Below are 21,140 nucleotides of genomic sequence, written 5' to 3'. Positions count from 1 at the left end.
CGCTGCCCGTTTGTTTGATCAAAGCTGGTTATTTAAGGATGAACTGATAAGTGGTATTTTTTCATCAATCCTCAAGTTTAATGTGAATAATTTCTCATTGTTTCCATTTATTTTAGTACTGGCATGTTTTAGCTATAAACAAGGTTCTTTTTGAGGAGGGTTGTGAGAACGTATCTTGAGAGCCAAAGGGGTGCCGGCTGCAGCAGAGGTTAGAGAGAGAGAGTCTTTATTATCCCTTGGGGGGGGCAAGTTGCTTTACAGCAGCAGTGTTGGTGTTCAGATGGACAGAAGAAAAAAAATGACAGGAACAACAACAATAGACATCCATATTTGCGTAGAAGGTCAAGTGTTAAGTAACGATATGCCTACAGGTATGAATGAGAACTTAAATCTGTTGGTTTGGGAGTTGGGGAGTCGGTGTCTGCTTTCTGATGGGAGTAACTGGAAAGTATTAAACAAGGGGGGTGAAGGATCATCACAGTCAGATGTTGCTTTCCTCAAAACACGTGTATGATAAGATGGTGGAAAAGGCTGGAAGATCAGCACCGATGACCTTGTGACATACAGTATGTTCACAAGACTGCCCAGCTTGTTCTTGCCTCTCGGATTCAGGTTGCCAAAGCAGCAGGTGGGGGTAAAAGTTAGTACAGATTCAAGGAAGGACCGATAGAACAAATTGACTCGTCGACCTTAAAATACTTAAGCTGTCTTAAGAAAAAATGAACCCAATGAAACTGCTCACCATGACTGGAATTGCTTTCAGGTTTGCTGGGGTGCGCTGCTCGAGGGGTGGAGAGCTAAGACTATACTTTCAGGGATCATTTCTATAGTTTGTGACTTGAGAAATGCGTTTCGAAAGCTTTTGGTCTCGCCAACCACGAGGAGGATCCATAGTGTCTCCTCCTGAGCGTGAAACGGGTCGGGAGTGTTGCTTCAGGGCAGCTGTTCCCGACCATTGATGATCGTTCCTCTCTCTTGCTGGCTGAGGAAGAGGGAGACACATTCTGAGTGGGTGGCTCTCTTGTACTGGTGTAAAGGAAGAATTTTCACAAGTATCAAGTAAGTCATACTGGTGTCTTTTTTCAGTTCGCCAAGGTCTTCTTTTCTTTAATGAAGACAGCAACGGTAATATGACGCTGCCCGTTTGTTTGATCAAAGCTGGTTATTTAAGGATGAACTGATAAGTGGTATTTTTTCATCAATCCTCAAGTTTAATGTGAATAATTTCTCATTGTTCCCATTTATTTTAGTACTGGCATGTTTTAGCTATAAACAAGGTTCTTTTTGAGGAGGGTTGTGAGAACGTATCTTGAGAGCCAAGGGGGTGCCGGCTGCAGCAGAGGTTAGAGAGAGAGAGAGTCTTTATTATCCCTTGGGGGGGGCAAGTTGCTTTACAGCAGCAGTGTTGGTGTTCAGATGGACAGAAGAAAAAAAACGACAGGAACGACAACAATAGACATCCATATTTGCGTAGAAGATCAAGTGTTAAGTAACGATATGCCTACAGGTATGAATGAGAACTTAAATCTGTTGGTTTGGGAGTTGGGGAGTCGGTGTCTGCTTTCTGATGGGAGTAACTGGAAAGTATTAAACAAGGGGGGTGAAGGATCATCACAGTCAGATGTTGCTTTCCTCAAAACACGTGTATGATAAGATGGTGGAAAAGGCTGGAAGATCAGCACCGATGACCTTGTGACATACAGTATGTTCACAAGACTGCCCAGCTTGTTCTTGCCTCTCGGATTCAGGTTGCCAAAGCAGCAGGTGGGGGTAAAAGTTAGTACAGATTCAAGGAAGGCCCGATAGAACAAATTGACTCGTCGACCTTAAAATACTTAAGCTGTCTTAAGAAAAAATGAACCCAATGAAACTGCTCACCATGACTGGAATAGCTTTCAGGTTTGCTGGGGTGCGCTGCTCGAGGGGTGGAGAGCTAAGACTATACTTTCAGGGATCATTTCTATAGTTTGTGACTTGAGAAATGCGTTTCGAAAGCTTTTGGTCTCGCCAACCACGAGGAGGATCCATAGTGTCTCCTCCTGAGCGTGAAACGGGTCGGGAGTGTTGCTTCAGGGCAGCTGTTCCCGACCATTGATGATCGTTCCTCTCTCTTGCTGGTTGAGGAAGAGGGAGACACATTCTGAGTGGGTGGCTCTCTTGTACTGGTGTAAAGGAAGAATTTTCACAAGTATCAAGTAAGTCATACTGGTGTCTTTTTTCAGTTCGCCAAGGTCTTCTTTTCTTTAATGAAGACAGCAACGGTAATATGACGCTGCCCGTTTGTTTGATCAAAGCTGGTTATTTAAGGATGAACTGATAAGTGGTATTTTTTCATCAATCCTCAAGTTTAATGTGAATAATTTCTCATTGTTTCCATTTATTTTAGTACTGGCATGTTTTAGCTATAAACAAGGTTCTTTTTGAGGAGGGTTGTGAGAACGTATCTTGAGAGCCAAGGGGGTGCCGGCTGCAGCAGAGGTTAGAGAGAGAGAGAGTCTTTATTATCCCTTGGGGGGGGCAAGTTGCTTTACAGCAGCAGTGTTGGTGTTCAGATGGACAGAAGAAAAAAAACGACAGGAACGACAAGAATAGACATCCATATTTGCGTAGAAGATCAAGTGTTAAGTAACGATATGCCTACAGGTATGAATGAGAACTTAAATCTGTTGGTTTGGGAGTTGGGGAGTCGGTGTCTGCTTTCTGATGGGAGTAACTGGAAAGTATTAAACAAGGGGGGTGAAGGATCATCACAGTCAGATGTTGCTTTCCTCAAAACACGTGTATGATAAGATGGTGGAAAAGGCTGGAAGATCAGCACCGATGACCTTGTGACATACAGTATGTTCACAAGACTGCCCAGCTTGTTCTTGCCTCTCGGATTCAGGTTGCCAAAGCAGCAGGTGGGGGTAAAAGTTAGTACAGATTCAAGGAAGGACCGATAGAACAAATTGACTCGTCGACCTTAAAATACTTAAGCTGTCTTAAGAAAAAATGAACCCATTGAAACTGCTCACCATGACTGGAATTGCTTTCAGGTTTGCAGGGGTGCGCTGCTCGAGGGTTGGAGAGCTAAGACTATACTTTCAGGGATCATTTCTATAGTTTGTGACTTGAGAAATGCGTTTCAAAAGCTTTTGGTCTCGCCAACCACGAGGAGGATCCATAGTGTCTTCTCCTGAGCGTGAAATGGGTCGGGAGTGTTGCTTCAGGGCAGCTGTTCCCGACCATTGATGATCGTTCCTCTCTCTTGCTGGCTGAGGAAGAGGGAGACACATTCTGAGTGGGTGGCTCTCTTGTACTGGTGTAAAGGAAGAATTTTCACAAGTATCAAGTAAGTCATACTGGTGTCTTTTTTCAAATCGCCAAGGTCTTCTTTTCTTTAATGAAGACAGCAACGGTAATATGACGCTGCCCGTTTGTTTGATCAAAGCTGGTTATTTAAGGATGAACTGATAAGTGGTATTTTTTCATCAATCCTCAAGTTTAATGTGAATAATTTCTCATTGTTTCCATTTATTTTAGTACTGGCATGTTTTAGCTATAAACAAGGTTCTTTTTGAGGAGGGTTGTGAGAACGTATCTTGAGAGCCAAGGGGGTGCCGGCTGCAGCAGAGGTTAGAGAGAGAGAGTCTTTATTATCCCTTGGAGGGGGCACAAATTGCTTTACAGCAGCAGTGTTGGTGTTCAGATGGACAGAAGAAAAAAAACGACAGGAACAACAACAATAGACATCCATATTTGCGTAGAAGGTCAAGTGTTATGTAACGATATGCCTACAGGTATGAATGAGAACTTAAATCTGTTGGTTTGGGAGTTGGGGAGTCGGTGTCTGCTTTCTGATGGGAGTAACTGGAAAGTATTAAACAAGGGGGGTGAAGGATCATCACAGTCAGATGTTGCTTTCCTCAAAACACGTGTATGATAAGATGGTGGAAAAGGCTGGAAGATCAGCACCGATGACCTTGTGACATACAGTATGTTCACAAGACTGCCCAGCTTGTTCTTGCCTCTCGGATTCAGGTTGCCAAAGCAGCAGGTGGGGGTAAAAGTTAGTACAGATTCAAGGAAGGACCGATAGAACAAATTGACTCGTCGACCTTAAAATACTTAAGCTGTCTTAAGAAAAAATGAACCCAATGAAACTGCTCACCATGACTGGAATTGCTTTCAGGTTTGCTGGGGTGCGCTGCTCGAGGGGTGGAGAGCTAAGACTATACTTTCAGGGATCATTTCTATAGTTTGTGACTTGAGAAATGCGTTTCGAAAGCTTTTGGTCTCGCCAACCACGAGGAGGATCCATAGTGTCTCCTCCTGAGCGTGAAACGGGTCGGGAGTGTTGCTTCAGGGCAGCTGTTCCCGACCATTGATGATCGTTCCTCTCTCTTGCTGGTTGAGGAAGAGGGAGACACATTCTGAGTGGGTGGCTCTCTTGTACTGGTGTAAAGGAAGAATTTTCACAAGTATCAAGTAAGTCATACTGGTGTCTTTTTTCAGTTCGCCAAGGTCTTCTTTTCTTTAATGAAGACAGCAACGGTAATATGACGCTGCCCGTTTGTTTGATCAAAGCTGGTTATTTAAGGATGAACTGATAAGTGGTATTTTTTCATCAATCCTCAAGTTTAATGTGAATAATTTCTCATTGTTTCCATTTATTTTAGTACTGGCATGTTTTAGCTATAAACAAGGTTCTTTTTGAGGAGGGTTGTGAGAACGTATCTTGAGAGCCAAGGGGGTGCCGGCTGCAGCAGAGGTTAGAGAGAGAGAGAGTCTTTATTATCCCTTGGGGGGGGCAAGTTGCTTTACAGCAGCAGTGTTGGTGTTCAGATGGACAGAAGAAAAAAAACGACAGGAACGACAAGAATAGACATCCATATTTGCGTAGAAGATCAAGTGTTAAGTAACGATATGCCTACAGGTATGAATGAGAACTTAAATCTGTTGGTTTGGGAGTTGGGGAGTCGGTGTCTGCTTTCTGATGGGAGTAACTGGAAAGTATTAAACAAGGGGGGTGAAGGATCATCACAGTCAGATGTTGCTTTCCTCAAAACACGTGTATGATAAGATGGTGGAAAAGGCTGGAAGATCAGCACCGATGACCTTGTGACATACAGTATGTTCACAAGACTGCCCAGCTTGTTCTTGCCTCTCGGATTCAGGTTGCCAAAGCAGCAGGTGGGGGTAAAAGTTAGTACAGATTCAAGGAAGGACCGATAGAACAAATTGACTCGTCGACCTTAAAATACTTAAGCTGTCTTAAGAAAAAATGAACCCATTGAAACTGCTCACCATGACTGGAATTGCTTTCAGGTTTGCTGGGGTGCGCTGCTCGAGGGTTGGAGAGCTAAGACTATACTTTCAGGGATCATTTCTATAGTTTGTGACTTGAGAAATGCGTTTCAAAAGCTTTTGGTCTCGCCAACCACGAGGAGGATCCATAGTGTCTTCTCCTGAGCGTGAAATGGGTCGGGAGTGTTGCTTCAGGGCAGCTGTTCCCGACCATTGATGATCGTTCCTCTCTCTTGCTGGCTGAGGAAGAGGGAGACACATTCTGAGTGGGTGGCTCTCTTGTACTGGTGTAAAGGAAGAATTTTCACAAGTATCAAGTAAGTCATACTGGTGTCTTTTTTCAAATCGCCAAGGTCTTCTTTTCTTTAATGAAGACAGCAACGGTAATATGACGCTGCCCGTTTGTTTGATCAAAGCTGGTTATTTAAGGATGAACTGATAAGTGGTATTTTTTCATCAATCCTCAAGTTTAATGTGAATAATTTCTCATTGTTTCCATTTATTTTAGTACTGGCATGTTTTAGCTATAAACAAGGTTCTTTTTGAGGAGGGTTGTGAGAACGTATCTTGAGAGCCAAGGGGGTGCCGGCTGCAGCAGAGGTTAGAGAGAGAGAGTCTTTATTATCCCTTGGGGGGGGCAAGTTGCTTTACAGCAGCAGTGTTGGTGTTCAGATGGACAGAAGAAAAAAAACGACAGGAACAACAACAATAGACATCCATATTTGCGTAGAAGGTCAAGTGTTATGTAACGATATGCCTACAGGTATGAATGAGAACTTAAATCTGTTGGTTTGGGAGTTGGGGAGTCGGTGTCTGCTTTCTGATGGGAGTAACTGGAAAGTATTAAACAAGGGGGGTGAAGGATCATCACAGTCAGATGTTGCTTTCCTCAAAACACGTGTATGATAAGATTGTGGAAAAGGCTGGAAGATCAGCACCGATGACCTTGTGACATACAGTATGTTCACAAGACTGCCCAGCTTGTTCTTGCCTCTCGGATTCAGGTTGCCAAAGCAGCAGGTGGGGGTAAAAGTTAGTACAGATTCAAGGAAGGACCGATAGAACAAATTGACTCGTCGACCTTAAAATACTTAAGCTGTCTTAAGAAAAAATGAACCCATTGAAACTGCTCACCATGACTGGAATTGCTTTCAGGTTTGCTGGGGTGCGCTGCTCGAGGGGTGGAGAGCTAAGACTATACTTTCAGGGATCATTTCTATAGTTTGTGACTTGAGAAATGCGTTTCGAAAGCTTTTGGTCTCGCCAACCACGAGGAGGATCCATAGTGTCTCCTCCTGAGCGTGAAACGGGTCGGGAGTGTTGCTTCAGGGCAGCTGTTCCCGACCATTGATGATCGTTCCTCTCTCTTGCTGGCTGAGGAAGTGGGAGACACATTCTGAGTGGGTGGCTCTCTTGTACTGGTGTAAAGGAAGAATTTTCACAAGTATCAAGTAAGTCATACTGGTGTCTTTTTTCAATTCGCCAAGGTCTTCTTTTCTTTAATGAAGACAGCAACGGTAATATGACGCTGCCCGTTTGTTTGATCAAAGCTGGTTATTTAAGGATGAACTGATAAGTGGTATTTTTTCATCAATCCTCAAGTTTAATGTGAATAATTTCTCATTGTTTCCATTTATTTTAGTACTGGCATGTATTAGCTATAAACAAGGTTCTTTTTGAGGAGGGTTGTGAGAACGTATCTTGAGAGCCAAGGGGGTGCCGGCTGCAGCAGAGGTTAGAGAGAGAGAGAGTCTTTATTATCCCTTGGGGGGGGCAAGTTGCTTTACAGCAGCAATGTTGGTGTTCAGATGGACAGAAGAAAAAAAACGACAGGAACGACAACAATAGACATCCATATTTGCGTAGAAGATCAAGTGTTAAGTAACGATATGCCTACAGGTATGAATGAGAACTTAAATCTGTTGGTTTGGGAGTTGGGGAGTCGGTGTCTGCTTTCTGATGGGAGTAACTGGAAAGTATTAAACAAGGGGGGTGAAGGATCATCACAGTCAGATGTTGCTTTCCTCAAAACACGTGTATGATAAGATTGTGGAAAAGGCTGGAAGATCAGCACAGATGACCTTGTGACATACAGTATGTTCACAAGACTGCCCAGCTTGTTCTTGCCTCTCGGATTCAGGTTGCCAAAGCAGCAGGTGGGGGTAAAAGTTAGTACAGATTCAAGGAAGGACCGATAGAACAAATTGACTCGTCGACCTTAAAATACTTAAGCTGTCTCAAGAAAAAATGAACCCATTGAAACTGCTCACCATGACTGGAATTGCTTTCAGGTTTGGTGGGGTGCGCTGCTCGAGGGGTAGAGAGCTAAGACTATACTTTCAGAGATCATTTCTATAGTTTGTGACTTGAGAAATGCGTTTCGAAAGCTTTTGGTCTCGCCAACCACAAGGAGGATCCATAGTGTCTCCTCCTGAGCGTGAAACGGGTCGGGAGTGTTGCTTCAGGGCAGCTGTTCCCGACCATTGATGATCGTTCCTCTCTCTTGCTGGCTGAGGAAGAGGGAGACACATTCTGAGTGGGTGGCTCTCTTGTACTGGTGTAAAGGAAGAATTTTCACAAGTATCAAGTAAGTCATACTGGTGTCTTTTTTCAAATCGCCAAGGTCTTCTTTTCTTTAATGAAGACAGCAACGGTAATATGATGCTGCCCGTTTGTTTGATCAAAGCTGGTTATTTAAGGATGAACTGATAAGTGGTATTTTTTCATCAATCCTCAAGTTTAATGTGAATAATTTCTCATTGTTTCCATTTATTTTAGTACTGGCATGTTTTAGCTATAAACAAGGTTCTTTTTGAGGAGGGTTGTGAGAATGTATCTTGAGAGCCAAGGGGGTGCCGGCTGCAGCAGAGGTTAGAGAGAGAGAGTCTTTATTATCCCTTGGGGGGGGCAAGTTGCTTTACAGCAGCAGTGTTGGTGTTCAGATGGACAGAAGAAAAAAAACGACAGGAACAACAACAATAGACATCCATATTTGCGTAGAAGGTCAAGTGTTATGTAACGATATGCCTACAGGTATGAATGAGAACTTAAATCTGTTGGTTTGGGAGTTGGGGAGTCGGTGTCTGCTTTCTGATTTGAGTAACTGGAAAGTATTAAACAAGGGGGGTGAAGGATCATCACAGTCAGATGTTGCTTTCCTCAAAACACGTGTATGATAAGATGGTGGAAAAGGCTGGAAGATCAGCACCGATGACCTTGTGACATACAGTATGTTCACAAGACTGCCCAGCTTGTTCTTGCCTCTCGGATTCAGGTTGCCAAAGCAGCAGGTGGGGGTAAAAGTTAGTACAGATTCAAGGAAGGACCGATAGAACAAATTGACTCGTCGACCTTAAAATACTTAAGCTGTCTTAAGAAAAAATGAACCCAATGAAACTGCTCACCATGACTGGAATTGCTTTCAGGTTTGCTGGGGTGCGCTGCTCGAGGGGTGGAGAGCTAAGACTATACTTTCAGGGATCATTTCTATAGTTTGTGACTTGAGAAATGCGTTTCAAAAGCTTTTGGTCTTGCCAACCACGAGGAGGATCCATAGTGTCTCCTCCTGAGCGTGAAATGGGTCGGGAGTGTTGCTTCAGGACAGCTGTTCCCGACCATTGATGATCGTTCCTCTCTCTTGCTGGCTGAGGAAGAGGGAGACACATTCTGAGTGGGTGGCTCTCTTGTACTGGTGTAAAGGAAGAATTTTCACAAGTATCAAGTAAGTCATACTGGTGTCTTTTTTCAGTTCGCCAAGGTCTTCTTTTCTTTAATGAAGACAGCAACGGTAATATGACGCTGCCCGTTTGTTTGATCAAAGCTGGTTATTTAAGGATGAACTGATAAGTAGTATTTTTTCATCAATCCTCAAGTTTAATGTGAATAATTTCTCATTGTTTCCATTTATTTTAGTACTGGCATGTTTTAGCTATAAACAAGGTTCTTTTTGAGGAGGGTTGTGAGAACGTATCTTGAGAGCCAAGGGGGTGCCGGCTGCAGCAGAGGTTAGAGAGAGAGAGAGTCTTTATTATCCCTTGGGGGGGGCAAGTTGCTTTACAGCAGCAGTGTTGGTGTTCAGATGGACAGAAGAAAAAAAACGACAGGAACGACAACAATAGACATCCATATTTGCGTAGAAGATCAAGTGTTAAGTAACGATATGCCTACAGGTATGAATGAGAACTTAAATCTGTTGGTTTGGGAGTTGGGGAGTCGGTGTCTGCTTTCTGATGGGAGTAACTGGAAAGTATTAAACAAGGGGGGTGAAGGATCATCACAGTCAGATGTTGCTTTCCTCAAAACACGTGTATGATAAGATGGTGGAAAAGGCTGGAAGATCAGCACCGATGACCTTGTGACATACAGTATGTTCACAAGACTGCCCAGCTTGTTCTTGCCTCTCGGATTCAGGTTGCCAAAGCAGCAGTTGGGGGTAAAAGTTAGTACAGATTCAAGGAAGGACCGATAGAACAAATTGACTCGTCGACCTTAAAATACTTAAGCTGTCTTAAGAAAAAATGAACCCAATGAAACTGCTCACCATGACTGGAATTGCTTTCAGGTTTGCTGGGGTGCGCTGCTCGAGGGGTGGAGAGCTAAGACTATACTTTCAGGGATCATTTCTATAGTTTGTGACTTGAGAAATGCGTTTCGAAAGCTTTTGGTCTTGCCAACCACGAGGAGGATCCATAGTGTCTCCTCCTGAGCGTGAAACGGGTCGGGAGTGTTGCTTCAGGGCAGCTGTTCCCGACCATTGATGATCGTTCCTCTCTCTTGCTGGCTGAGGAAGAGGGAGACACATTCTGAGTGGGTGGCTCTCTTGTACTGGTGTAAAGGAAGAATTTTCACAAGTATCAAGTAAGTCATACTGGTGTCTTTTTTCAGTTCGCCAAGGTCTTCTTTTCTTTAATGAAGACGGCAACGGTAATATGACGCTGCCCGTTTGTTTGATCAAAGCTGGTTATTTAAGGATGAACTGATAAGTAGTATTTTTTCATCAATCCTCAAGTTTAATGTGAATAATTTCTCATTGTTTCCATTTATTTTAGTACTGGCATGTTTTAGCTATAAACAAGGTTCTTTTTGAGGAGGGTTGTGAGAACGTATCTTGAGAGCCAAGGGGGTGCCGGCTGCAGCAGAGGTTAGAGAGAGAGAGAGTCTTTATTATCCCTTGGGGGGGGCAAGTTGCTTTACAGCAGCAGTGTTGGTGTTCAGATGGACAGAAGAAAAAAAACGACAGGAACGACAACAATAGACATCCATATTTGCGTAGAAGATCAAGTGTTAAGTAACGATATGCCTACAGGTATGAATGAGAACTTAAATCTGTTGGTTTGGGAGTTGGGGAGTCGGTGTCTGCTTTCTGATGGGAGTAACTGGAAAGTATTAAACAAGGGGGGTGAAGGATCATCACAGTCAGATGTTGCTTTCCTCAAAACACGTGTATGATAAGATGGTGGAAAAGGCTGGAAGATCAGCACCGATGACCTTGTGACATACAGTATGTTCACAAGACTGCCCAGCTTGTTCTTGCCTCTCGGATTCAGGTTGCCAAAGCAGCAGTTGGGGGTAAAAGTTAGTACAGATTCAAGGAAGGACCGATAGAACAAATTGACTCGTCGACCTTAAAATACTTAAGCTGTCTCAAGAAAAAATGAACCCATTGAAACTGCTCACCATGTCTGGAATTGCTTTCAGGTTTGCTGGGGTGCGCTGCTCGAGGGGTAGAGAGCTAAGACTATACTTTCAGGGATCATTTCTATAGTTTGTGACTTGAGAAATGCGTTTCGAAAGCTTTTGGTCTCGCCAACCACAAGGAGGATCCATAGTGTCTCCTCCTGAGCGTGAAACGGGTCGGGAGTGTTGCTTCAGGGCAGCTGTTCCCGACCATTGATGATCGTTCCTCTCTCTTGCTGGCTGAGGAAGAGGGAGACACATTCTGAGTGGGTGGCTCTCTTGTACTGGTGTAAAGGAAGAATTTTCACAAGTATCAAGTAAGTCATACTGGTGTCTTTTTTCAAATCGCCAAGGTCTTCTTTTCTTTAATGAAGACAGCAACGGTAATATGACGCTGCCCGTTTGTTTGATCAAAGCTGGTTATTTAAGGATGAACTGATAAGTGGTATTTTTTCATCAATCCTCAAGTTTAATGTGAATAATTTCTCATTGTTTCCATTTATTTTAGTACTGGCATGTTTTAGCTATAAACAAGGTTCTTTTTGAGGAGGGTTGTGAGAACGTATCTTGAGAGCCAAGGGGGTGCCGGCTGCAGCAGAGGTTAGAGAGAGAGAGTCTTTATTATCCCTTGGGGGGGGCAAGTTGCTTTACAGCAGCAGTGTTGGTGTTCAGATGGACAGAAGAAAAAAAACGACAGGAACAACAACAATAGACATCCATATTTGCGTAGAAGGTCAAGTGTTATGTAACGATATGCCTACAGGTATGAATGAGAACTTAAATCTGTTGGTTTGGGAGTTGGGGAGTCGGTGTCTGCTTTCTGATTTGAGTAACTGGAAAGTATTAAACAAGGGGGGTGAAGGATCATCACAGTCAGATGTTGCTTTCCTCAAAACACGTGTATGATAAGATGGTGGAAAAGGCTGGAAGATCAGCACCGATGACCTTGTGACATACAGTATGTTCACAAGACTGCCCAGCTTGTTCTTGCCTCTCGGATTCAGGTTGCCAAAGCAGCAGGTGGGGGTAAAAGTTAGTACAGATTCAAGGAAGGACCGATAGAACAAATTGACTCGTCGACCTTAAAATACTTAAGCTGTCTTAAGAAAAAATGAACCCAATGAAACTGCTCACCATGACTGGAATTGCTTTCAGGTTTGCTGGGGTGCGCTGCTCGAGGGGTGGAGAGCTAAGACTATACTTTCAGGGATCATTTCTATAGTTTGTGACTTGAGAAATGCGTTTTGAAAGCTTTTGGTCTTGCCAACCACGAGGAGGATCCATAGTGTCTCCTCCTGAGCGTGAAACGGGTCGGGAGTGTTGCTTCAGGGCAGCTGTTCCCGACCATTGATGATCGTTCCTCTCTCTTGCTGGCTGAGGAAGAGGGAGACACATTCTGAGTGGGTGGCTCTCTTGTACTGGTGTAAAGGAAGAATTTTCACAAGTATCAAGTAAGTCATACTGGTGTCTTTTTTCAGTTCGCCAAGGTCTTCTTTTCTTTAATGAAGACAGCAACGGTAATATGACGCTGCCCGTTTGTTTGATCAAAGCTGGTTATTTAAGGATGAACTGATAAGTAGTATTTTTTCATCAATCCTCAAGTTTAATGTGAATAATTTCTCATTGTTTCCATTTATTTTAGTACTGGCATGTTTTAGCTATAAACAAGGTTCTTTTTGAGGAGGGTTGTGAGAACGTATCTTGAGAGCCAAGGGGGTGCCGGCTGCAGCAGAGGTTAGAGAGAGAGAGTCTTTATTATCCCTTGGGGGGGGCAAGTTGCTTTACAGCAGCAGTGTTGGTGTTCAGATGGACAGAAGAAAAAAAACGACAGGAACAACAACAATAGACATCCATATTTGCGTAGAAGGTCAAGTGTTATGTAACGATATGCCTACAGGTATGAATGAGAACTTAAATCTGTTGGTTTGGGAGTTGGGGAGTCGGTGTCTGCTTTCTGATTTGAGTAACTGGAAAGTATTAAACAAGGGGGGTGAAGGATCATCACAGTCAGATGTTGCTTTCCTCAAAACACGTGTATGATAAGATGGTGGAAAAGGCTGGAAGATCAGCACCGATGACCTTGTGACATACAGTATGTTCACAAGACTGCCCAGCTTGTTCTTGCCTCTCGGATTCAGGTTGCCAAAGCAGCAGGTGGGGGTAAAAGTTAGTACAGATTCAAGGAAGGACCGATAGAACAAATTGACTCGTCGACCTTAAAATACTTAAGCTGTCTTAAGAAAAAATGAACCCAATGAAACTGCTCACCATGACTGGAATTGCTTTCAGGTTTGCTGGGGTGCGCTGCTCGAGGGGTGGAGAGCTAAGACTATACTTTCAGGGATCATTTCTATAGTTTGTGACTTGAGAAATGCGTTTTGAAAGCTTTTGGTCTTGCCAACCACGAGGAGGATCCATAGTGTCTCCTCCTGAGCGTGAAACGGGTCGGGAGTGTTGCTTCAGGGCAGCTGTTCCCGACCATTGATGATCGTTCCTCTCTCTTGCTGGCTGAGGAAGAGGGAGACACATTCTGAGTGGGTGGCTCTCTTGTACTGGTGTAAAGGAAGAATTTTCACAAGTATCAAGTAAGTCATACTGGTGTCTTTTTTCAGTTCGCCAAGGTCTTCTTTTCTTTAATGAAGACAGCAACGGTAATATGACGCTGCCCGTTTGTTTGATCAAAGCTGGTTATTTAAGGATGAACTGATAAGTAGTATTTTTTCATCAATCCTCAAGTTTAATGTGAATAATTTCTCATTGTTTCCATTTATTTTAGTACTGGCATGTTTTAGCTATAAACAAGGTTCTTTTTGAGGAGGGTTGTGAGAACGTATCTTGAGAGCCAAGGGGGTGCCGGCTGCAGCAGAGGTTAGAGAGAGAGAGAGTCTTTATTATCCCTTGGGGGGGGCAAGTTGCTTTACAGCAGCAGTGTTGGTGTTCAGATGGACAGAAGAAAAAAAACGACAGGAACGACAACAATAGACATCCATATTTGCGTAGAAGATCAAGTGTTAAGTAACGATATGCCTACAGGTATGAATGAGAACTTAAATCTGTTGGTTTGGGAGTTGGGGAGTCGGTGTCTGCTTTCTGATGGGAGTAACTGGAAAGTATTAAACAAGGGGGGTGAAGGATCATCACAGTCAGATGTTGCTTTCCTCAAAACACGTGTATGATAAGATGGTGGAAAAGGCTGGAAGATCAGCACCGATGACCTTGTGACATACAGTATGTTCACAAGACTGCCCAGCTTGTTCTTGCCTCTCGGATTCAGGTTGCCAAAGCAGCAGTTGGGGGTAAAAGTTAGTACAGATTCAAGGAAGGACCGATAGAACAAATTGACTCGTCGACCTTAAAATACTTAAGCTGTCTCAAGAAAAAATGAACCCATTGAAACTGCTCACCATGTCTGGAATTGCTTTCAGGTTTGCTGGGGTGCGCTGCTCGAGGGGTAGAGAGCTAAGACTATACTTTCAGGGATCATTTCTATAGTTTGTGACTTGAGAAATGCGTTTCGAAAGCTTTTGGTCTCGCCAACCACAAGGAGGATCCATAGTGTCTCCTCCTGAGCGTGAAACGGGTCGGGAGTGTTGCTTCAGGGCAGCTGTTCCCGACCATTGATGATCGTTCCTCTCTCTTGCTGGCTGAGGAAGAGGGAGACACATTCTGAGTGGGTGGCTCTCTTGTACTGGTGTAAAGGAAGAATTTTCACAAGTATCAAGTAAGTCATACTGGTGTCTTTTTTCAAATCGCCAAGGTCTTCTTTTCTTTAATGAAGACAGCAACGGTAATATGACGCTGCCCGTTTGTTTGATCAAAGCTGGTTATTTAAGGATGAACTGATAAGTGGTATTTTTTCATCAATCCTCAAGTTTAATGTGAATAATTTCTCATTGTTTCCATTTATTTTAGTACTGGCATGTTTTAGCTATAAACAAGGTTCTTTTTGAGGAGGGTTGTGAGAACGTATCTTGAGAGCCAAGGGGGTGCCGGCTGCAGCAGAGGTTAGAGAGAGAGAGTCTTTATTATCCCTTGGGGGGGGCAAGTTGCTTTACAGCAGCAGTGTTGGTGTTCAGATGGACAGAAGAAAAAAAACGACAGGAACAACAACAATAGACATCCATATTTGCGTAGAAGGTCAAGTGTTATGTAACGATATGCCTACAGGTATGAATGAGAACTTAAATCTGTTGGTTTGGGAGTTGGGGAGTCGGTGTCTGCTTTCTGATTTGAGTAACTGGAAAGTATTAAACAAGGGGGGTGAAGGATCATCACAGTCAGATGTTGCTTTCCTCAAAACACGTGTATGATAAGATGGTGGAAAAGGCTGGAAGATCAGCACCGATGACCTTGTGACATACAGTATGTTCACAAGACTGCCCAGCTTGTTCTTGCCTCTCGGATTCAGGTTGCCAAAGCAGCAGGTGGGGGTAAAAGTTAGTACAGATTCAAGGAAGGACCGATAGAACAAATTGACTCGTCGACCTTAAAATACTTAAGCTGTCTTAAGAAAAAATGAACCCAATGAAACTGCTCACCATGACTGGAATTGCTTTCAGGTTTGCTGGGGTGCGCTGCTCGAGGGGTGGAGAGCTAAGACTATACTTTCAGGGATCATTTCTATAGTTTGTGACTTGAGAAATGCGTTTTGAAAGCTTTTGGTCTTGCCAACCACGAGGAGGATCCATAGTGTCTCCTCCTGAGCGTGAAACGGGTCGGGAGTGTTGCTTCAGGGCAGCTGTTCCCGACCATTGATGATCGTTCCTCTCTCTTGCTGGCTGAGGAAGAGGGAGACACATTCTGAGTGGGTGGCTCTCTTGTACTGGTGTAAAGGAAGAATTTTCACAAGTATCAAGTAAGTCATACTGGTGTCTTTTTTCAGTTCGCCAAGGTCTTCTTTTCTTTAATGAAGACAGCAACGGTAATATGACGCTGCCCGTTTGTTTGATCAAAGCTGGTTATTTAAGGATGAACTGATAAGTAGTATTTTTTCATCAATCCTCAAGTTTAATGTGAATAATTTCTCATTGTTTCCATTTATTTTAGTACTGGCATGTTTTAGCTATAAACAAGGTTCTTTTTGAGGAGGGTTGTGAGAACGTATCTTGAGAGCCAAGGGGGTGCCGGCTGCAGCAGAGGTTAGAGAGAGAGAGAGTCTTTATTATCCCTTGGGGGGGGCAAGTTGCTTTACAGCAGCAGTGTTGGTGTTCAGATGGACAGAAGAAAAAAAACGACAGGAACGACAACAATAGACATCCATATTTGCGTAGAAGATCAAGTGTTAAGTAACGATATGCCTACAGGTATGAATGAGAACTTAAATCTGTTGGTTTGGGAGTTGGGGAGTCGGTGTCTGCTTTCTGATGGGAGTAACTGGAAAGTATTAAACAAGGGGGGTGAAGGATCATCACAGTCAGATGTTGCTTTCCTCAAAACACGTGTATGATAAGATGGTGGAAAAGGCTGGAAGATCAGCACCGATGACCTTGTGACATACAGTATGTTCACAAGACTGCCCAGCTTGTTCTTGCCTCTCGGATTCAGGTTGCCAAAGCAGCAGTTGGGGGTAAAAGTTAGTACAGATTCAAGGAAGGACCGATAGAACAAATTGACTCGTCGACCTTAAAATACTTAAGCTGTCTCAAGAAAAAATGAACCCATTGAAACTGCTCACCATGTCTGGAATTGCTTTCAGGTTTGCTGGGGTGCGCTGCTCGAGGGGTAGAGAGCTAAGACTATACTTTCAGGGATCATTTCTATAGTTTGTGACTTGAGAAATGCGTTTCGAAAGCTTTTGGTCTCGCCAACCACAAGGAGGATCCATAGTGTCTCCTCCTGAGCGTGAAACGGGTCGGGAGTGTTGCTTCAGGGCAGCTGTTCCCGACCATTGATGATCGTTCCTCTCTCTTGCTGGCTGAGGAAGAGGGAGACACATTCTGAGTGGGTGGCTCTCTTGTACTGGTGTAAAGGAAGAATTTTCACAAGTATCAAGTAAGTCATACTGGTGTCTTTTTTCAAATCGCCAAGGTCTTCTTTTCTTTAATGAAGACAGCAACGGTAATATGACGCTGCCCGTTTGTTTGATCAAAGCTGGTTATTTAAGGATGAACTGATAAGTGGTATTTTTTCATCAATCCTCAAGTTTAATGTGAATAATTTCTCATTGTTTCCATTTATTTTAGTACTGGCATGTTTTAGCTATAAACAAGGTTCTTTTTGAGGAGGGTTGTGAGAACGTATCTTGAGAGCCAAGGGGGTGCCGGCTGCAGCAGAGGTTAGAGAGAGAGAGTCTTTATTATCCCTTGGGGGGGGCAAGTTGCTTTACAGCAGCAGTGCTGGTGTTCAGATGGACAGAAGAAAAAAAACGACAGGAACAACAACAATAGACATCCATATTTGCGTAGAAGGTCAAGTGTTATGTAACGATATGCCTACAGGTATGAATGAGAACTTAAATCTGTTGGTTTGGGAGTTGGGGAGTCGGTGTCTGCTTTCTGATGGGAGTAACTGGAAAGTATTAAACAAGGGGGGTGAAGGATCATCACAGTCAGATGTTGCTTTCCTCAAAACACGTGTATGATAAGATGGTGGAAAAGGCTGGAAGATCAGCACCGATGACCTTGTGACATACAGTATGTTCACAAGACTGCCCAGCTTGTTCTTGCCTCTCGGATTCAGGTTGCCAAAGCAGCAGGTGGGGGTAAAAGTTAGTACAGATTCAAGGAAGGACCGATAGAACAAATTGACTCGTCGACCTTAAAATACTTAAGCTGTCTCAAGAAAAAATGAACCCATTGAAACTGCTCACCATGACTGGAATTGCTTTCAGGTTTGCTGGGGTGCGCTGCTCGAGGGGTAGAGAGCTAAGACTATACTTTCAGGGATCATTTCTATAGTTTGTGATTTGAGAAATGCGTTTCGAAAGCTTTTGGTCTCGCCAACCACAAGGAGGATCCATAGTGTCTCCTCCTGAGCGTGAAACGGGTCGGGAGTGTTGCTTCAGGGCAGCTGTTCCCGACCATTGATGATCGTTCCTCTCTCTTGCTGGCTGAGGAAGAAGGAGACACATTCTGAGTGGGTGGCTCTCTTGTACTGGTGTAAAGGAAGAATTTTCACAAGTATCAAGTAAGTCATACTGGTGTCTTTTTTCAAATCGCCAAGGTCTTCTTTTCTTTAATGAAGACAGCAACGGTAATATGACGCTGCCCGTTTGTTTGATCAAAGCTGGTTATTTAAGGATGAACTGATAAGTGGTATTTTTTCATCAATCCTCAAGTTTAATGTGAATAACTTCTCATTGTTTCCATTTATTTTAGTACTGGCATGTTTTAGCTATAAACAAGGTTCTTTTTGAGGAGGGTTGTGAGAACGTATCTTGAGAGCCAAGGGGGTGCCGGCTGCAGCAGAGGTTAGAGAGAGAGAGAGTCTTTATTATCCCTTGGGGGGGGCAAGTTGCTTTACAGCAGCAGTGTTGGTGTTCAGATGGACAGAAGAAAAAAAACGACAGGAACGACAACAATAGACATCCATATTTGCGTAGAAGATCAAGTGTTAAGTAACGATATGCCTACAGGTATGAATGAGAACTTAAATCTGTTGGTTTGGGAGTTGGGGAGTCGGTGTCTGCTTTCTGATGGGAGTAACTGGAAAGTATTAAACAAGGGGGGTGAAGGATCATCACAGTCAGATGTTGCTTTCCTCAAAACAGGTGTATGATAAGATGGTGGAAAAGGCTGGAAGATCAGCACCGATGACCTTGTGACATACAGTATGTTCACAAGACTGCCCAGCTTGTTCTTGCCTCTCGGATTCAGGTTGCCAAAGCAGCAGGTGGGGGTAAAAGTTAGTACAGATTCAAGGAAGGACCGATAGAACAAATTGACTCGTCGACCTTAAAATACTTAAGCTGTCTCAAGAAAAAATGAACCCATTGAAACTGCTCACCATGACTGGAATTGCTTTCAGGTTTGCTGGGGTGCGCTGCTCGAGGGGTGGACAGCTAAGACTATACTTTCAGGGATCATTTCTATAGTTTGTGACTTGAGAAATGCGTTTCAAAAGCTTTTGGTCTCGCCAACCACAAGGAGGATCCATAGTGTCTTCTCCTGAGCGTGAAATGGGTCGGGAGTGTTGCTTCAGGGCAGCTGTTCTCGACCATTGATGATCGTTCCTCTCTCTTGCTGGCTGAGGAAGAAGGAGACACATTCTGAGTGGGTGGCTCTCTTGTACTGGTGTAAAGGAAGAATTTTTACAAGTATCAAGTAAGTCATACTGGTGTCTTTTTTCAAATCGCCAAGGTCTTCTTTTCTTTAATGAAGACAGCAACGGTAATATGACGCTGTCTGTTTGTTTGATCAAAGCTGGTTATTTAAGGATGAACTGATAAGTGGTATTTTTTTATCAATCCTCAAGTTTAATGTGAATAATTTCTCATTGTTTCCATTTATTTTAGTACTGGCATGTTTTAGCTATAAACAAGGTTCTTTTTGAGGAGGGTTGTGAGAACGTATCTTGAGAGCCAAGGGGGTGCCGGCTGCAGCAGAGGTTAGAGAGAGAGAGAGTCTTTATTATCCCTTGGAGGGGGCAAGTTGCTTTACAGCAGCAGTGTTGGTGTTCAGATGGACAGAAGAAAAAAAACGACAGGAACTGTTCCCGACCATTGATGATCGTTCTTCTCTCTTGCTGGCTGAGGAAGAGGGAGACACATTCTGAGTGGGTGGCTCTCTTGTACTGCTGTAAAGGAAGAATTTTCACAAGTATCAAGTAATCATACTGGTGTCTTTTTTCAAATTTAGGTGTTCAGATCAAATTGGATCGGGTGTGTTGTTTCAGGGAAGCTGTTCCGACGATTGGGGGCTTTTTCTTTCTCAAGTAGAGAAGTAAGGAGTGTGTTTTTTTTACTTATTTTAAACTAATTTCAATTAATTTATTTGCTAACCTATGTATTTTAAATCAGAATACTAGTTGTGGTATCATCATAGCTATGGTCTTTCTTTAAGGGAAAAGCTTTAAAAGCTGTTTCTTAAAGCACATTAACAAAATTAAATAAAAACCCTTCTATAAATGAAGATCTGGAGTGTTGATTTGGAAGTGGTGGAAGGTGATTCTCTAATATCATTGGGGATGGATTTCAAGAGCTTTGGGGCAAAGCAGGAAAAGACCCTGTCTCCCATAAATTGTAGATGGGTTTGGGGGGCAGATAGGAGACCAGAGTTAGAAGAGCGAAGGTTGTGAGGTGGGGAGTAGGACGATAGTAACTCAGGTAGATTCTGAGGTCCCAAACCGTGGAGGGCCTTTGGTAAGCACGAGGAGTTTAAAGTAGACACGCAACCTGACAGGAAGCCAGTGCATGGACTCCAGTATAGTAGTATTGTTATCACTTGCACAGGATGAGGTCAGTATTCTGTCTGCTGAATTCTGAACATACTGTCATTTGTTAAGTGGGGATTTAGATACCACAGTGTGCAGGGCATTACAGTATTCAATTCAAGAGAAGATGAAAATATAGACCAATTTTTCAGCAATGATTAGTGACAACATAGGACGTAGTCTGGCAATACTTCTCAGTTGAAAGAGTGCTGTTTTTACAATATGTTGCATGTTGCAAATGTGGGTCAAACTTAATGCCTGGATCAAATATCACCCCCAAGTTCTTCAATTTAAATTGAAATTCTAGTACAGTGCCATCCATAGACAGGGTTACTGCATTGGGATCATCTTTAGCATAAATATGGTAATTTAGACTATGGGATCTCAATAGCTGATCAGGTGGGAACATGTTAGAACTGAGTAGGAGAACATCAGACTTAACGAGTCCGACTTCAGCACTGAACTCCCTAAGACGAAGTGTTGGCGAACAGTAAGGTAAGACTGGAATCATTTAAGAGGAGTGTCATAAACTGCAAGTAGTCTCAAGACAAGAAAGTTAGATGTCAGGGTTTACAGTCAAAAGCAGTACTGAGTTCGAGGAGTATAATGGTAAGCAGAGTGTGTTCCAGGCACAGAAGGGAGAGTAGATTGTTCATGTCAGCGCCAGTGCGGGAGGATTTAGCAGCCTTGTGCCAGAAAACAGGCCATTAACTCCGCTAGGGGAGGTGGAAGAAAACAGTGTCCAGAGCTGTGATGGATGTATTTATTTCATTAGATGCAGGATCCCAATGTCCTGGCAATACTCATAG

The 21,140-nt window shown here is 43.3% G+C and overlaps 17 non-coding genes across 17 annotated transcripts; all 17 read left to right on the top strand.

Annotated features, from left to right (window-relative positions):
* The first annotated feature begins 799 nt into the window (after positions 1 to 799).
* Positions 800 to 1,013, top strand: LOC148659068 (small nucleolar RNA U3). The gene has a single exon (XR_015940613.1). It is a non-coding gene; the product is annotated as a small nucleolar RNA U3 (small nucleolar RNA).
* A 922-nt stretch (positions 1,014 to 1,935) lies between these two features.
* Positions 1,936 to 2,149, top strand: LOC148659067 (small nucleolar RNA U3). The gene has a single exon (XR_015940611.1). It is a non-coding gene; the product is annotated as a small nucleolar RNA U3 (small nucleolar RNA).
* A 922-nt stretch (positions 2,150 to 3,071) lies between these two features.
* On the top strand, positions 3,072 to 3,285 carry LOC148659066 (small nucleolar RNA U3). Its single transcript, XR_015940617.1, has one exon. It is a non-coding gene; the product is annotated as a small nucleolar RNA U3 (small nucleolar RNA).
* Positions 3,286 to 4,207: 922 nt separating this feature from the next.
* Positions 4,208 to 4,421, top strand: LOC148659065 (small nucleolar RNA U3). The gene has a single exon (XR_015940610.1). It is a non-coding gene; the product is annotated as a small nucleolar RNA U3 (small nucleolar RNA).
* Positions 4,422 to 5,343: 922 nt separating this feature from the next.
* On the top strand, positions 5,344 to 5,557 carry LOC148659064 (small nucleolar RNA U3). Its single transcript, XR_015940616.1, has one exon. It is a non-coding gene; the product is annotated as a small nucleolar RNA U3 (small nucleolar RNA).
* Positions 5,558 to 6,477: 920 nt separating this feature from the next.
* On the top strand, positions 6,478 to 6,691 carry LOC148659063 (small nucleolar RNA U3). The gene has a single exon (XR_015940621.1). It is a non-coding gene; the product is annotated as a small nucleolar RNA U3 (small nucleolar RNA).
* Positions 6,692 to 7,613: 922 nt separating this feature from the next.
* On the top strand, positions 7,614 to 7,827 carry LOC148659062 (small nucleolar RNA U3). The gene has a single exon (XR_015940641.1). It is a non-coding gene; the product is annotated as a small nucleolar RNA U3 (small nucleolar RNA).
* A 920-nt stretch (positions 7,828 to 8,747) lies between these two features.
* LOC148659061 (small nucleolar RNA U3) lies at positions 8,748 to 8,961 on the top strand. Its single transcript, XR_015940640.1, has one exon. It is a non-coding gene; the product is annotated as a small nucleolar RNA U3 (small nucleolar RNA).
* Positions 8,962 to 9,883: 922 nt separating this feature from the next.
* On the top strand, positions 9,884 to 10,097 carry LOC148659060 (small nucleolar RNA U3). Its single transcript, XR_015940622.1, has one exon. It is a non-coding gene; the product is annotated as a small nucleolar RNA U3 (small nucleolar RNA).
* Positions 10,098 to 11,019: 922 nt separating this feature from the next.
* On the top strand, positions 11,020 to 11,233 carry LOC148659059 (small nucleolar RNA U3). The gene has a single exon (XR_015940633.1). It is a non-coding gene; the product is annotated as a small nucleolar RNA U3 (small nucleolar RNA).
* A 920-nt stretch (positions 11,234 to 12,153) lies between these two features.
* LOC148659058 (small nucleolar RNA U3) lies at positions 12,154 to 12,367 on the top strand. Its single transcript, XR_015940620.1, has one exon. It is a non-coding gene; the product is annotated as a small nucleolar RNA U3 (small nucleolar RNA).
* Positions 12,368 to 13,287: 920 nt separating this feature from the next.
* LOC148659057 (small nucleolar RNA U3) lies at positions 13,288 to 13,501 on the top strand. Its single transcript, XR_015940619.1, has one exon. It is a non-coding gene; the product is annotated as a small nucleolar RNA U3 (small nucleolar RNA).
* A 922-nt stretch (positions 13,502 to 14,423) lies between these two features.
* LOC148659056 (small nucleolar RNA U3) lies at positions 14,424 to 14,637 on the top strand. Its single transcript, XR_015940632.1, has one exon. It is a non-coding gene; the product is annotated as a small nucleolar RNA U3 (small nucleolar RNA).
* A 920-nt stretch (positions 14,638 to 15,557) lies between these two features.
* On the top strand, positions 15,558 to 15,771 carry LOC148659055 (small nucleolar RNA U3). The gene has a single exon (XR_015940618.1). It is a non-coding gene; the product is annotated as a small nucleolar RNA U3 (small nucleolar RNA).
* Positions 15,772 to 16,693: 922 nt separating this feature from the next.
* LOC148659054 (small nucleolar RNA U3) lies at positions 16,694 to 16,907 on the top strand. The gene has a single exon (XR_015940631.1). It is a non-coding gene; the product is annotated as a small nucleolar RNA U3 (small nucleolar RNA).
* Positions 16,908 to 17,827: 920 nt separating this feature from the next.
* Positions 17,828 to 18,041, top strand: LOC148659053 (small nucleolar RNA U3). Its single transcript, XR_015940639.1, has one exon. It is a non-coding gene; the product is annotated as a small nucleolar RNA U3 (small nucleolar RNA).
* A 922-nt stretch (positions 18,042 to 18,963) lies between these two features.
* LOC148659052 (small nucleolar RNA U3) lies at positions 18,964 to 19,177 on the top strand. The gene has a single exon (XR_015940625.1). It is a non-coding gene; the product is annotated as a small nucleolar RNA U3 (small nucleolar RNA).
* The last annotated feature ends 1,963 nt before the right edge of the window (positions 19,178 to 21,140 follow it).

This window comes from Lepisosteus platostomus, chromosome 7 (assembly GCF_059453375.1).
Source record: "Lepisosteus platostomus isolate fLepPlt1 chromosome 7, fLepPlt1.hap1, whole genome shotgun sequence".
In the NCBI taxonomy this organism is placed as follows: Eukaryota; Metazoa; Chordata; class Actinopteri; order Semionotiformes; family Lepisosteidae; genus Lepisosteus; species Lepisosteus platostomus.
The sequence above is the reverse complement of the archived record's forward strand: the minus strand, read 5'-3'. Positions and strand labels throughout refer to the sequence as shown.